Source organism: Cygnus atratus, chromosome 10 (assembly GCF_013377495.2).
Source record: "Cygnus atratus isolate AKBS03 ecotype Queensland, Australia chromosome 10, CAtr_DNAZoo_HiC_assembly, whole genome shotgun sequence".
NCBI classification, from domain to species: domain Eukaryota; kingdom Metazoa; phylum Chordata; class Aves; order Anseriformes; family Anatidae; genus Cygnus; species Cygnus atratus.
In genome coordinates, this window is record NC_066371.1 from 17375174 (window position 1) to 17387625 (window position 12452).

The 12452-nt window shown below is 44.6% G+C and overlaps 1 protein-coding gene across 3 annotated transcripts in view; it reads left to right on the forward strand.

Moving 5' to 3' along the window:
- Nucleotides 1-877: 877 nt before the first annotated feature.
- Nucleotides 878-12452, forward strand: part of SLC6A1 (solute carrier family 6 member 1) — a 60431-nt gene continuing 48856 nt past the window's right edge. The window contains exon 1 of one of the 3 annotated variants that reach the window (XM_035558286.2): nt 878-1051. The gene's annotated coding sequence lies outside the window, so the exon portion shown is untranslated. The remainder of the gene's footprint in view (nt 1052-12452) is intronic. The other 2 variants (XM_035558289.2, XM_035558290.2) reach the window with 2 other exon arrangements.

The following is a 12452-nucleotide window of genomic DNA, read 5'->3' on the forward strand; positions in this document are numbered from 1 at the left end:
ATACTTTAATCCTGCAGCCAGAGAAACCAGTTTGTCTTGAAAAACTCTCTAGAGAATGTTTTTGGTTCAGTCCTCTGACCATTTGTCAACACCACTCACTCATTTCGGACAGCTACCTGGGAAAGCCCAATGTCTTTTCTTCTAGCTGTTAACGCTAACGTCTGTCTGTGGCTGTCCTTGGTGGGACACAGGAGAGCATCTGCTCTGCAAGCTGTGGGACAAGGCAGCATCGATCCAGTGTGTCCCCACCGCGGTGACCTCGCCGGCTTGTGTCCCCACCGGTGAAGATGCCCTCCGGGGTGAGCTGGCCGGGGATTTCTGACTGGAAATCCTACAGTGAGAAGGTGTCATGCTGAAAGGGATGCTTTCAGCTTCACTGAAACTGTTTTCTTTCTCCCCTTCCTCCCAGGAAGGGGGTGATCCTGACCATTTCTTTTTGTACACTTTGAGGTTTTGGGAGAAGTTCGGAAACATAGCTGTCTCAGCATTTCCAAAACACGATTCTAAGCTCTCCTGTTTGAAATAACTTTCCACGTAGAAACACCGTAAAACTTGGTTGGAGAGCGGTCAGTGTGTCAAGCAGACCCCAGACTCGCGGTTCTTGACTTCTCTATTCAACTTTCGGTAACTCAGCCGGGGGGAATCCGGCAATCGCCGAGCCGCGAGGGAGCGGAGCTCCGCGGCGGCTTTGCCTGAGGCGCTCCTCTCGCCTCACCTGAGGCGGTCGAGGGGGCAGGGGCGAGTCGGTGAGCGGGGCCGCCTCCACGCAGGGGGTTAGGGGGCTCAGGGGGGCTGCTGAGGGGGGCCGTTGGCAGCCGTTGCCCCCCCAGCGCTCCCTCTCCTCAGGGGCGGAGTGAGGGCGGGCAGGGGCGGCGCGGACCCGGCCCCGCTGCTGCGCGGCCGCTGCTGCGCGGGGAGGGAGCGGCGGGCGCCGAGCTTCAAATGAACATTACCGGCGCTCGGCGAGGGCAGCGCCGGCGGCTCGGCCCTGTTGGCGGCGTTAGCGACAGCACCTCATCCTCACCCTCACCTTCCTCCGCCACGGCGGCAGGTAGGCTGTGCGCGTCTAGCGTGCCAACTTCCAGCCTTGCAGCCTTCCCCGCCGCGGCGGCTCCCTGAGGCGAGGCGAGGCGGGGCGGGGGGCGCGGGGCGGGGGCCGTGAGGTGAATCCCGCCGGGAGCAGGGCGGTGGCGGTCGGGGCGCTTCGTTTCTCGCCGCTGCCCGAGAGCTTTGAGCCCTCGGAGCTTTGCCATCTGCGGGTGTGCCCCTGCCCGCGGACAGGAGAAGAAAGGCGGGGCTGGGGGCTGCGGGGCGCTGCCGCGGCTCCGCGCCCTCGTTCCAGCGGAGGGCTTCACCTCGTCCCAGTAAAAGTTATTTCCAGGGCGGGGAGTGTTTTGTTTTCTTTCGTTTAGCCTTAAACGTGCCGGAGTGCTCTTAGCCCCGAACGGAGCCTGGGTTTGCAAGCGCCAAGCGCCGGTCCGCGTTTCCAGCTTGTTGAGAACGTATTTAAAGGTTGAGTTACAATTTCAGCTCACGTATTACGTTTGCACAGTTCCTTTGGAACTTGTCTAAACGGCCTTTTCAACAGAGTAGAGTGAACTTAAAAGAAAACGGGGTCAGGGGTAGATCCCGGGCATCAAACCCTTCTCAGGTCCCAGAAATAGGCTGGGGAACAGCACGGTTCCTGCTCTCCACGCACGCTGCTCGTTTCGTATGTCGTTGGCATTTCTGACAGCCCCTGCAGTCCATCAACCAAACGGTTTTAGCTTGGTTTACTGCAACAAACATGGTTTCTAAGCCTGTGTTCTTACGCAATTGTATTAGTCGTCCTTGACTCTAAGGGGCTTGAGGTTCTGGTAGAGGTTGTGGTTGGTCTTAAAATAGTAAACTCTGTTTAGCACAGGCTTTTTCTCTTCACGGTTTTAGGGTTTAGATTTGTAGAAAAGACGATGACTGTGAGGGAGCATGCTGGGGAGAAATAATGGGCTTGGATATTGAAAAAGGTTAAGGGGTATGTTTTATTTTCAGTGTTCTGTACTGGACACAATGGAGTTCTTAAGTTATTGTCTGTCTCGTGAAGTCTGCAAACAAGAACTGACAAATATTTCTCTCCCAGTAAGTGGGTCAGATGATAACATCTTCTGTTGGACCTCGTACTTTTGTATTGGACAGCTTTGGTTGCTAAGTAGCTATGAATTTCTAATCCCAAAGTAAATGATGTCATAATGACATCACCACGTCCTTTCACTTGATTGATTCTCATAAGAGAACAGTAATGAGATTTGATATACATGTCCCATCTCTTTAATATTCTTCCTCTGCTTCAGGGGATTTCCTGACCTGCCTGGCAAATTCCAATGAATCGCAGTGAGCTCTAGTAAAAAGACATTGCTCTGGAGACCGGGTGGAACATTAAAGGGGCAGTCGCTGATCCTTGTCGCCTCCAAACCCAAGGAACTTGGCAGCTAATATTTTCCGTGTGGAAATCTAGAAATGAAGGACAGCAATATAAAACTTGAAGTTTTTAAATTGACTTGCAGGTGCTAAGGGGACTTGAATTTCAAAGACGCTCAGCTTGTTCAAATTGGCTTTGATTGGGTATGTGGAGCTTCAGCGCTTCTCAGGACCAAGTCACTTAATGTGTGTGAATCTGAATGCTTTAGATGGGGCAGGGGAACAGCGAAAACATAAGCTGACATCTTCAGTTGCTAAAATAAATTTAGTCATAAGGGTGAGTAGGTGAAATCAGTCAGAAATTGCCGTGTTAGTACTGTTAGGATTTTTTTTTTAAAGGTAACATTGTTTAACCATTGGTAAGCTTGGGGCGTTTTCGTATGAACATTGCCATCATAAGAAACTCCTTGTAGCAGAGTTCTAAATCTCTGGAGTATGTGGAATGTGTAACAACCTGATGTTCTGTGTTTCTTCAGAGGCTAAAGGTATAAACGATGTCATTTGGTGATGATCAGGTGTTTTTACAGCTTATCTTTATCGTGTGTTTGTTCATACGAGCTGGGGTCTGCATAATTACTAGGCATTTGTGTTCATGATAAATAGCTGTGTTGTGATAATTGACTTATTCATACCCAAAGAGTCTGAAATATTCTAGGTAGGGCTGTGCAGATTTTGTGTGTGTAAATCTCCCTATTTCACATGAACGTGGAAATGGGGAAAAATAAAGCAATTCTAATGTCTAACTTGTTCAATACGTAGTTTTGTTTGATAAAGTTAAATGCTGAGTCTGCCTCTGGCATTCAGGGGCTGCATCCTCTGATCTCGTTTGATTCCTGAATATTGTGGGTCACTACAAATGCATTGCGAAAGTAAGCACCAATTTCTTAGCAAGCAAATCGGTGGTTAATGTGTTTGCTAAAGGTACTGGCTGCTGATGTGATGCTTCTATTATTGCTAAAGTACTGCAGCGCTGATGGCACTATTAAGTATAGCACAGTAGTAACTGAACATGAGGATTGTGAACAAGTGAAGTAGGAAGGTGGTGGGGGAAGAGGTTTTTGACTATATTTGAATCTATTCATTGTGTAAGGGCAATCCAAGCTACAGATGCCAAAAGGAAATTTCTAAATAATCTGTAAGAATTCTGCAGTCATCGTCCTATCTGCAGTGACAAATTTCCACAAGCTTTAGATGCTTTCTGAGATGACTCAAGTATGAACAAGTGATTTGGAAAAAAAAAATATTATCTCTGAGGAGAATCCTTGGTGACAATTTCTTTTCATGTTATCTTAGGATTTTCTACTTACCATGACTACTTCTAACTCAGGCTCACATTAAATGTTGGAAGTGAAAAATGAATTTGGACTTGGGGACGTATCTGTGCCTTTCACCTGCATGTTAGATGGTCATCTGTGACATTTGCATGGTTGTGCTTTTAATATGGTGACACATCTGGTTACATAAAATGCAGAAAGCGGTGCACTTCAAAGCCTTTCTGAACGCTTGTAATGTAAGGTTGATGCTGCAGTACTGACCTCTTTGAACAGGCAATGACAGTGCAGACATGGCCAAACAGAGAGACGGTGAGCACTTCCACTGCCATGGCAGATCTCGCCTTAAAAGGCAAGGTCAATTGTTGCAGCGGTTCGGTAAAGCAATGGACAAGGCAACAAAGCCTTTTGTTGTACGAATAGCAATAAGAAATGCAGACTTCAGACTTCTGCTATCAACCCTAAGATTAAGCTGTGTTCAAATCACAGGTGAATTATCTGGTATCTGGCTTGAGAAAACAACAGTTGATTTGATATTAGTGAAATTCTAGTACCTGAGATGCGTTGTTCCCCTGCTTCCGGAGGTATGTCGTTTTGGCTGTCAGTGTAAGGATAGCTCGTGTCTCAGCTTTGTCTTTTGTTGTAAGATTTGTGTCAGAATGGACTGAAGTACCGAGTGGATTATTGACTTTTTTTTACTTATATTTTAAAGGGGAAAATAATACGCACACATCTGAGACTTCCACAGGCCACTTGTGTTTTATAAAAGGAATGCCAGCAGTTACATATTTGAAATGTATTTTGCTCAGTCAAATTGAAAGAGATCCTGAAAAGCAAATCCGTCCACACCTGGATCTCCTTTACCATTGAAAAATCTCTGCTAGCTGCATGGAGTGCTGTTTTAACAATGCAGACAGGATTTGGTCCCTGACATAAGAGGAAACAAACATTTTTTAAAAGTATCTTGGTACCGGTACTCTCCTTTCAGTTATGAGGGAATTTGAAGAAAGAAAATCCCATAGTGTAGCATGAAGAACAAACTGTTTCCAAGAAGAAACCCTTTGGCTTTCCCCCAAATGTATTTTGCAGTAGTCTTAACTGTTCAAAATCTGGCCGACAGTCCAGGTAGAGAATGCAGAAGATGATGTCCACGTCCTCTGCAGGCTGAGTGCTAAAGGCTGCCCTCAGTTGCACTGGTGGAGCTGGAGCAACGTTGGCGTGAGTGGTCATGCTCTGGCTTTACCCCAGAAAGAGACCCATCCCATTCATATTTAAATTCTGGTATTTCTGTGGTATTACTCTAATCAGACTTAAATGTGCAGAAAATAGCACTTCCTCGACAATAATTCTGCTTTGTACTGGGTTAATTACAGCTTTTCACTACAAAAGATGCTACAGGGAACCCACGAGGCATAGCAGGTGCGAGTCCTTTGACTTCAGCTGTAATTGCTGCACTGCTTTGAGTAATCACTTTGGTGTCTCAGAAATCCTGTGTTTATCTTACTCTGTAGGAATTCTGATGTGCCACTGTTGTCTGCAGAAATCTAAATGAAATAAAATCAAATCCAGATGTCAGCCTTACACGCTGTAGCTAAACCTCCATATTAGATATGACAAGGTTTAAGTTAGGCATGCTGAGGCATCAATTGTTCCAAAACTCACTTCACATCATGAAATCACTTCTGAAAATTCATTGTCTAGAAATAGAAGTATTACTTAAGGATGATCAAGAGAGGTGTGGTGTTTTTTTTTTTTTTTCAAGCTAGAAAAATCTTGATTTATATATTTATTCTCATTTCTGTATTTTAAGAGAGATGTTGTTAGCAAACTTAATGCTGATTTTAGTCTGAAGTGCCATCTTAGAATTGTCTTTGCATAAATTAAATCTTTTCTGTACAAAGTAACTTAAAGTATGCTTAATTAATGTTCAATTAGCGATGTTATAATTATCCCTGCCCAGGGCAAGGGCATTGGAACTAGATGATATTTAAATCCCTTCCAACACAAACCATTCTATGGTTCTGTAATGAAAAGCACACAGTAAAAAATCAGCCCTTCTGATACCAAGTGTTTTCATATGCCTTCCAAGCAATGCGTACACAAGTCGAGGAACTTTGCAAAACTGTGTAATGAGACCAAAAACTAGGGCAGGAGACGGGAAGGAAAAATCATGGCAGCTGTGAATAAATACACAACATTTTCATTTAAAAATATACCTTTTCAGTTACTGATCAGTGTATTTCTTTCAACAGGAACTAGAATTTCTTAATATCAGACAGATAATTCCCTTGAATTCTGCTTGTGCAAGAAATTACTCTCCCCTAAGTAAAATAGATACAACTAAGCTCAAGATACAAGCTATTTTCTCAGGGAAGTTTGCTCAGCACATTCATCACTTCTGAGTAGTTGTTGGAGGGAAGGGAGAAAGTTTGTGCAGTCACTTTTCTCCTTATATCGCCTTTCTCCTTCAATTTGCCCTTGAAGGTGAAGGGCACACACCAGCACCTCTTCATCAACCTGAGCCATGGAATCGGTTAATTTGGGTTTCAGTGGTGGAGCTTAGGGGAAGGGGCTTGCTTCTCATGTTGGTTTGGGGTTTTTTGTTTGAGTCTGAAAACTGGTACCCTGATTAAAGAAAATATTCTTCTCTGTCTAGGTGATATTGCTATTTAACACATCTTAATTTCAGGCTCTGCCAACTGTTTCCCCACTGCACGACTATTTTTTCAGTGAAGCTGAGATGAAATGAGGCAGCTGTTTTAAAACAAGTGTCGCAGGAATAAAACATGGCCTCCAGTTGTGGTTACAACAAGTGGGCACTGTTCAGTATTCTTCTCTCTACCTCTTTTGTTTTTAAAGGCCAATGAAAGCCTAAGGAGATGTTCACAAAACCACATGAGCACAAGTCCTCATTATTGCACTGATGATGAGCCGTGATGCTGGAGGTTTGCGTGCTGCATCTTTGCCTTCTGTAAATGTTACACATAGCAGGAAGGGAGAGATAAAGTGACACAGATGCTTTAATTATGATTTGATTACAGAACAGCCAGAGGAGTCTATTCTGAGGAATGTGCAATTAGATAAAATTCTTAGGACTAGTTAACCTCTGAAAATAAAACTATCTGGGATAATCTGAAGTGTGCTTTTACCTTCAGAAAGATTATCGTTCTGCAAGAATCTTGCCTTTAGTGTGATAGATCATCTCTAGCTTACCAGATGTGTCTCAAGGTAATACAATGTCATCTTCTTCCTCAGTTGCACCTGGTTTGCTTCACCCAGCAGTCCCAGCTTAGTGTCCACTGCTGGTCATGTGTGTGAGGGTGGCACAGAGCCTGCATTTGAACTGGGAGCAAGCAGCCATCCCTGGGCCAAAGCACAAGACAAAAGGAGCCTTTTAAGCATTCTTGGAGCACCTCTTCTTTTCCTTTTAAGGACTAAAAGCTTCTCAATCTCACGAGCAAGAGAACTGAAGTTGTGTAAACTTGTTATGCGTGTTCCGAAGGGAAGACATAGCAGGAAAACTCCCCGCCTTTTGCTCTTGCAAACTATGTAATAACAGAAAACCACAGGGTTAAAATATTAAGCTTCTTTGTGGGTTTAAATGATACAAGTTCCATTGATTTCACTAGCTGTCAAACACAAGTAAACAATTCAAAATCTGTCCAGAGCTAAATAGCAGCATGCCTTCAGCCTAAAACGTAAAGACAGTTAAACCTTAAGTTACATCCTTGGATAGTAATTGTGTTGTCTTCACTTTTCAGAAAGGAGCTTGCCCGTATCAGGCATGCAGTTGATTAAATGGTGGCTTGCCAGTGTGCGCGAGACCTGCTCTTCCCTCTGTTCACAGAGGCCATGTGAGACTGGGCTTTGCTGATCTTGGTGCTTGGATGCTTTCTGAATGCTCTTACAACCCTCCACCCAGTATTGGCTGGCTTCATTCATCTCGCTGACGTGTCTGTTCCAAAGTCTGACCTTGCGCCCCTTCAACAGCAAGGGGGACACCTGCTACTGACCGGGGCCAAGGCAGCTGGAAAAGACTGTGTCCAAGGTGCTTAAAGCTTACTGCCCTTTCTGAAAAGGTGCTGAGCACAATTAAGCTTAAGTGTAGCTAAAGCTGGACTGTATTCAATAGCCTGTCAGCCTCCTTTGTCAGTCATAAGGGCACTTCCTAGTGTAGTGTCTTTAACATTTGTTTTTAAGAGCCCTGAAACCCTCCAACTTCGAAGCCTTTCTGTTTGTACTGACCCATGTGTATTTCAGGGTGACAAAACCACTAGCTAGCAACTTAGGGATAATTTGCCAGGGGTCACTAACAAATTGGGTTATTTGTTTTCTGCCTGACATTCTCTGGTTGGTGACTAAGAAAAACTTTGCATTGAGCTGTGCAGAGCATAACGATGCTGCTGTAATGCTTTGTAGAAATGCTTAAGCACTAAATACCTCCCACCTTGCCCACCCCCAAAAAAGAGTGGGGTTACTGATAGAGAAAGCTTCTCTGAAGTATCTAGGGACAATTATATATGAAGTAAATAGAGACTGTATTATAAAGACTATACATTTTGATCATAGCCCTTTAGAACTTCAATATTGGACATAAAAATTAGAAATGAAATTATTTTCTTGAACTCTGCAGATAGTGACAAACGCGATCCTTTTCAACAATAAAGATAGATCTTGCTATCCATCTATTGCAGCGTTACTCTGATAGAAGATTACCCATTACAAAACCATCCCTCAGCAGCAAACTTCACGAGCTGACTGTTATTTTGTCGGGAATTAAAAGGCTAGAGCAAATTGGCACTACGTTCATCTCCCCTAATGAAGACAGTTATATAAGCGTTGCTTCCCCTTAGCTGATTGAATTGTATCTCCCATGCCGCTTCTTGCTTTCCATGTTGCTTATAGATTAGCAAAGCAGAGTTAGCTGTATTTTCTGCTTTTCTTCTATCTATTCTTGAGGCTTATTAGCACAAAGTAGCTCTGAGCCGTGGCTTGGACACCAGAGATTCTGAAAGGCTCCAATAGCCATAATAACGGAGCTAGATGAAGGATGCTGGTTGCCATGGGAACGGTGCATGTGCCACACAAGATAATGTAACTGCTGTAGTGCAGAGATCCGTGCTGCATATTGATTGCAAGATTTCTTCAATCCCTTATAAATTTGGGGCTTTGCGCTCTCTGTTCCACCCAGCAAGTCAGAGGAGTTTAGCAGCTGGACTAAATCCAGCGGGGTTTTTGCTGATTTGAAAAAAGTTGGCTTTTTTTTATGTGAGGGGAGAGGAGGGGGTCCCAAATGCTCGAGATGATTGCTCAGTTTGCAGCCTGTCCTTGTGGAGCTGACAGCGACCTAAGAGTTATGTTAAACGGGATTACTGGAGCAGTGGAGCTGAGGCACTGCGGGTGGGTGCCAGGAGTTAGGGGTGACAACAGAAGGCCCTGCGACCCAGTGTGCCCCTTGTGCGGGGTGTCACCCACGTCCCTGCCTGAGACTGGGCTTCCAGTCCGCAGATTGGTACGTGGTGTGTGTGGAAAATAAGGATGACACCGTGCCATTCTGTTCACCAGCTCCGATAGATCCAGCTTTGGCCTAGGCTTCCTGGGGATGACAGCAGCGCCAATATCAGCAGCCTGAAGGCTGCATCCCCAAAGAAGCAGCTCTGGAGGCCACTCTATGCTATGATCTGATGGCACTGGAGCTGAACTCTTCCCTATACAATGTTTTACAGAGTGGCTTGTCTGCAGGACACCTGCACAGTGTGGTATGTCTCGATTGCTCTTGTTGGTAAGCAGCTGAAAAATTCCTCTGTTTCGGCTTGTTGAGGAGGAGTCTCACTAGTGGTGTAGCTGTGCAAAACATTTGGGTGATGAAGAAATGTAAATCACTGACAGTCAGGAGGATGAAGGCAGTATTGGTCATTGGGAGAAGATAAACCAGGTATTTTAATCTGGGGGAATTCTGCATGAGCAGGACCACCCTTGGTTATGGTTTTGGGTGAAGTAGGGTATAGTAGAATATATCTTCTATAAATATCTGAAAATCACACTTTTTGAGGTAGCACTATCTACCAGGTTGGCATAGTTCTGGTGGGATGCTAGAATTGTCTGCAGCAGTTGATATAAACGAATGAATCAGGACTGGATTTGATATCATTCCGCAGCCTAGGTTTTCTGGCTCCTGGAATAACAACACAAAACCTGTAATAATTAACCAAATAGGTCAAACCCTCGCTGGCATAAACGAGTGAAGGTCTGTAAGTGGTCTCTTTAGTGAAGTGCAGCATCACTGCAGATAAACTCTTGCATGTGATCTCAATGAATGCTCATATTCTGCTTTGGGATCCTTCTTCCTTTGCTCATGTGAGATCTGTGCTGCATTCGTTCCTCAGCTGTGTAATTACTGATCCGATGGGGTCTTTTGAGATGATGTATGCTGCTTCATGCCTGCTTCACGCTATTTGAATCTCCAGCTGTTGTCTGTATCTAACATGAATGCATCAGAACTTCAGGAACTGAGTTGGTGAGGTTTTCTGGGTCTGTGCTAAAGGTATTTATCCTGAAGGAGAGGCAGGTAACTCACAGTACGTGTGAGATATTATTTGTCAGAAACGTGGACACATTTAGAAACACTAGGCTGCTGTGCCCTGGGGGCATTGATTGCAGGGTAGTGTGAGTTTGATCAGTACAGGTCAACTCAAATGCAGTGCTTCAAACATCCTTTCAGGGTGTTTTTTCTTCACTACTCACCATTCCTGTTTTTGGGTCCTGCCACCACGTCCCTGCTGTGCCAGTTCACAGACCTGTTTGTACAGGATCGGCTCCTCCAGAATTCCTCGCAGCCAGTTTGTCATCTCTCCTATAATGCTTTAATGTTTTCTGGGATTATGTAATAGTTCACGGGTGAAGTCTTTAGTCTTTTTGGAAACAAAATATATGTTGAATTTAGCAAATGACCTAACAAGTGAACCTGGACATCAGGCATTGCCTTAGATGCCAGTAAGCCTCCTGCCAGAGTGAAACCTGCCTCTGGCAGCATCAGTCACCCACCAGTTTGGGAAGCACTACAGCCACGCACAACACCTGGGGCTTCTCCTGCCCCACAAGCCCTTCGCAGGCAGCTCTTGCAGAAATGCAGCTTCAGACCTGTCGTGTGAACAGGAATTAGCCACTCGTGTATATGTACATATGCACACATGCTGTACATGCATATACTCTACAATGCTGATCTTTTCCTCCTGTTAGTTACTTTCCTGCTATCATTTGGTGATGTTTAAGATGACTGTGTGGATTAAACTGTGCTTCACTTAATTTCAGTCTGTTCACATCTGCCTTGAGTGTCACTTGTAACTTCTGTTTTGACCTCCGCTGTGCACCCAGCTGGAAACGGAGTGTCACAGTAATGAGGTGGTGATATGGCTCTGGGTGAACGTGTAGCAGTGGCACATTATTTTTTGTCACTTGTTTGTCCTTGAGTGAAACATAATGCATCTTTTTTTAAAGAAATACTCAGATTTTAACTGTGGGCATATATGTGTCTAGAAATGCACACAGCAGCCTGGCTGTAAGTGCCTGTGAAGAACACAGGTGAATATACTTGCTCTTCTTTGCAGTGTTTTATGGTGCTGATGGCTGTAAGTCTATGGTATTGGTCCCAGGAATTCTCAATGTCAAAACAGTGCTGCTTTTGATAAAGGCAGGGACTGAGTTTATAGTATGATGCTTTCCTTTTTTTCTGAGTAAAGGAGTACTTGAGAGGCTAGATTACAAACACACATGAAAGAAAGAGAATCTCCTGCTGTCGCCTTGATTGCCGAATGTATTAAGTTTCCCGTTACTGTAACATCAATGTGATGTTAGGTGACTTGGTGGAAGTGTGCTGATTCTGGCAGTGGCTGGTTCTGTGTAGCACTTTGTGTACAACATCTGTAACTCTACCTTGTTTCCTATAGCTGTAGAAATTGGGTGATGCTAAAGGAATGACTAACGCCCTGTAGCTGGGCAGATTTTAGGGGTGCAGGTCCGCTAAGAAACACATCTGCCCTCCCCTATCCCACCAAAAATTACCAAAAACACTGGCATGTGAGATGGCTGGTGGATTGAATATGCTAATGTCCCAATGATAGGCATGTGCAATAGAGAAGGGAATAAGTATGAATTTTCTGAAGAGAAGAGCAGGGAAGTGAGCCAAACCCTTGCCTTGGAAAGGTCAGGAACGATGGACCATCAGTAGTTTTCATTAGCTGTGAATCTGATCCATAGCATCTAGAAACAGAGGAAGGGTTTTTGCCGTCTATACCCATACAACCAAGCAGAGACTACTTTGGCTTTTATCGTCCAGAGCTCCGTCTCCAAGTGCTGATGCCAGCCATTAAGCCTTCAAGAGGAAGCAGTAATACTGACAGGGCATGGATATGCTTGGCAGTATTCATCTTCATGGCTGGCTGTAAAAGAAGATTGACAGTTCTGCTTTGCAGTGACACTCGGAGGACTGCTTAAGGAAGATCATTTTGCCACATTTGCATTCAGTTACTCCAAGTATATCCATTTCCACTGAGCATAAGTATTACTTTGGTTTTACGCAAGAAGAGTTTCCAAGGAGGTGCTAGGTCTACACAAACAGTTGCTAAGGGTCTCCAGGGGACCTGACAGATTTACAGACCGGTGACATACCACTGGTATAGTCTCAGTGGGAATCTGGTTTGATTATAGATCATAAAGAATTGGAGGTGT